A 3,549-nucleotide genomic window follows, 5' to 3' on the forward strand; every position below is an offset into this window, starting at 1 on the left:
CTCCTTCCTTTAGGACAGTGGTCGGCAAATTGCGGCTCACGAGCCACATGCGGCTCTTTGGCCCCTTGAGTGCGGCTCTTCCACAAAATACCGACTTCTGTGCATCGGCCACGAAGTTTCAATCGCACTGTATGTGCGGGCCCGCACGTGGTATTTTGTGGAAGAGCCACACTCAAGGGGCCAAAGAGCCTCATGTGGCTCACGAGCTGCAGTTTGCCGACCACTGGTCTAGGGTGATAAAGGAGGACTCAGAGGGGCGGCATGAATGAAGGTGCAGCCCTGAGTTGGGGCACATTGAGGAGCTTGGCTAGGGGCAGTGGTGGCACCAAGGGTCTGGAGGTCGGAGAGGGCAGAGGCTTGGGCTTCCCACTGGCCACGCTCCCGAGGTAAACTCAGGCTTAATGGTAGATGAGCCTCACATGCTCCTGGGGTTCTCACGTTGGATATAGCACCACCTTGGCTCCCAGTGTCACGTCTTAGTGCCTTAGTTTCTTCATTTGTAAAATGGAAATAATTGTACATGCCTGGAGAGATGGCATAAAAGCTACATAGCAAGATCTCAACAATTGCGAGGGAGGCCATGTTTTTTGGTTTTTAAAACTATTATTTTAGGACATTTGGGAGAACGAGAGCCAGTAGAATGTAGGGGTTAAGGGGCCCAGCTGGGCTGCCTGAGTTTGAATCTTAGCTCTGGCATTTGCCTCTCGTGTGACCTGGGTGCCTGACTTAACGTTTTTATTCTCAATCTCCCTATCTACAGGGTGGGCGCAAAAGTAGAGTTATGGTTGCATCCACTTCTGAATACAACAATTAACAAATAAAAATACCAGGATAATCCCACCCTAGGTAAAATTGATTATGGGGATTAAGCAAGTGAATATGTGCAGAGTTCTGCCCAGGGTCTGGCACAGGACAGGCATTTGTCAAATGGGTTAATTTGCTTCCGGAGGATCCCTGCCTCCAGGCCATCCCCAGCCATGGGATCACCCACTGGCCCAGTGCTGTCCCTGCTGGTCACTCTGGGGACTGTGGGCTGAGACCCCACCTTCGAGCCTGGAGCTCCTACCTATCCCAATCATTCTGGCCCTATCCCACCTCTCCCCTGCCCCCTCCCCCCTTACAGATCTCACCCCATCTCATCCTCCTGGCCAATCCAATGGCTCTCTTTTATTACCAGCCCTCCCCAGGCCAATCCAACTGCGTTACTTTCTCCAGGCCTGCAGGTCAGGTCCCAAACTTTGCAAGGGGTCGGCACTGTCCTCGGACCATTCGTTCTCCAGGAAACAATTTTTTTTATCCCCACTTTATAGGCGCTAAATCAAGATTGTCTTCACTGATTTCTCTTGGTCACTGCGGGCCTGAGGGCAACAGCTAGGCCGATCAGGACGGCCAGCATGGCATTTGCCCTTGCCATGCCTTCTGCCAGGAACACAGGAGGCCTTTAGGAACCACATGAGCATCTCCTGCTGGGGTTCTTGTTCCAGCGTCTAGGAGGGTTCGGCAATCTGGAGAAGGCACTGTGCATAACTTAATAAGGAGTCCAGAGACAAAGCATAATTTTGAAAGGGATTTGGGGGTCAGAGGAGCCTAGCTAACGAAACGAAGATCTCCTCTCTCCTAGTCTCAGGACCCCATGCTTTTCATTAACACAAACTGTCCTGAGGCGAGGTGGAGATATACACTTCAAAGGGTCAGGGTTTCCTATGCAGAGCCCATTGTCAGATTGGAAGAATTAGCCTATAGCTGCTCAGGTGTTTGGCCAGTAGGAGGCAATACCATGTAGATTACGATGCCCTGAGCTGTCAGCAGCAAGCAGTCAGTTTATGCATCCCTTTCAGGTTTGGGGAAATGACCTTCAGCCACTCCAGATTCAGCCCGGCTGTCATGCTGGAATTAGCTTCCGGCACTCTTCCCCTCTCCAGTCGAGAGATCCTCAAGTCCTACTTCCTCTTAGTAGTCCTCCACCCCCACCCACCCAGCATCCAGGGCAAGGCCATTGACAAGGAGGAGAATGGCCAGAAGAGGAGGAGAGCATATGGCACCCCCAAGGGCTCTGAATTCTGTTCCCTGTGCTCACCATCACTTGCTGCTGGGTAACAGCAACTAGAGTTGGGGGGGGGGGCATGAACAAACATGTGGAGGGCAGGCCCTGGGTTTGATGTCTTAGTTTGGGCCCTGGAAGCCGGGTGGCCCTTTACCCTCTGTCTACACTCTGACCCCAACAAACGTTTGCTGAACAATTGATGGACATCTGATTCATGTCTGTCCCTTCTGTGGAGCCTTGCACAGCGGCAGAAACATCAAACACACCCAGGAAAGATTAGGAACTTACTTGAAGACCAAGCAGGATTGCCCTGGGTCCAGTCTTCTCAAATAAGCTCTGCTCATTCTCCATTACAAAGCTGAGCTCAGCAGATGCTGTGGAAAGAAACCTTCTTGTCTGAAGCCCAGATGTCTCCATGGCTGTTCCTGTACAGCGATGGGCAAATTTGGATAAGAGTGCGGTCCCCGGGGATGGCCAGGAGCTCAGACATCTGGGAGGAGAGTTTGTGCATGTGATGGCAGGTGTGTGTGTGGGGGTGGTATTCCTATCTCTCTGCATGTGTGTTGTACTTTTCCTCCGTTGTGCACCATTTCCCATCACTTATCTTTCAATGATGTTTTCTCTGTGGGTTTAATAAGATGGTGGCGAGAAAGCAAGACATGAGAAGACAAGAGAGAAAAGTGATGGAAAGTCAGAGAGTCTGAGTTTGCTAAAGATATGAATGTAGATGCATGGTGAGGAGAGCAAGGGAGAGAGGGACCCACGGAGAAGGGAATGCAAGGAAAAGATCGAGACAGCATGGCACGATCATGCAGAGAGACGAGATAGCTCAAATAAACAGTTTTGAAATAAGGTGAGCTGTTGACGGGAGTAAAATGGGGCACTGGCACTTTAAAATTAATTGGATCCGAGTGATCAATTTATCAAGGGCTTTGGCAGGAGGGAGATGAGGTGTGGATAAGAGAGACAGAGAATAACAGAGACCAATGTGTGTTAAGCATAGTGAGAGATGTAATTCACCTTAACAGATTAAAGAGGAAATGTTATCTAGGTGTCCCAACGATGCAGAAAATGCATTTGCTAAAATTCACCACTTATGTTTGATAAAAGGAAAAAATAAAATCTTAGGCCCTAACCGGTTTGGCTCAGTGGATAGAGCATCAGCCTGCGGACTGAAGGGTCCCAGGTTCGATTCCGGTCAGGGGCATGTACCTTGGTTGCGGGCACATCCCCAGTGGGGGTTGTGCAGGAGGCAGCTGATCGATGTTTCTCTCCCATCGATGTTTCTAACTCTCTATCCCTCTCCCTTCTTCTCTCTAAAAAAATCAATAAAATATATTTTTTTTAAAAAAGAAAAAAAATCTTAGCAAACCGGAAATAGACGTGGACCTCCTTAACTTGGTTTTCTATTAAAACCTACACCAGATGTCATATGTAACAGTGAATACTGAAATGCTCTTTTTAAGATGGGAACAAGCAAGGGTGCCTGTTGTCATGGTGTCTGG

General features: G+C 49.4%; 1 long non-coding RNA gene across 1 annotated transcript in view; it reads right to left on the reverse strand.

Annotated features, from left to right (window-relative positions):
- The window catches only part of LOC107184453, a 9,803-nt gene that overhangs the window by 2,057 nt on the left and 4,197 nt on the right, over positions 1-3,549 (reverse strand). Inside the window, exon 2 of the long non-coding RNA XR_001515305.1 lies at positions 2,333-2,534. This is a non-coding gene — a long non-coding RNA (uncharacterized LOC107184453). The remainder of the gene's footprint in view (positions 1-2,332; positions 2,535-3,549) is intronic.

This window comes from Myotis davidii, unplaced genomic scaffold (assembly GCF_000327345.1).
Source record: "Myotis davidii unplaced genomic scaffold, ASM32734v1 scaffold306, whole genome shotgun sequence".
Classification (NCBI taxonomy): domain Eukaryota; kingdom Metazoa; phylum Chordata; class Mammalia; order Chiroptera; family Vespertilionidae; genus Myotis; species Myotis davidii.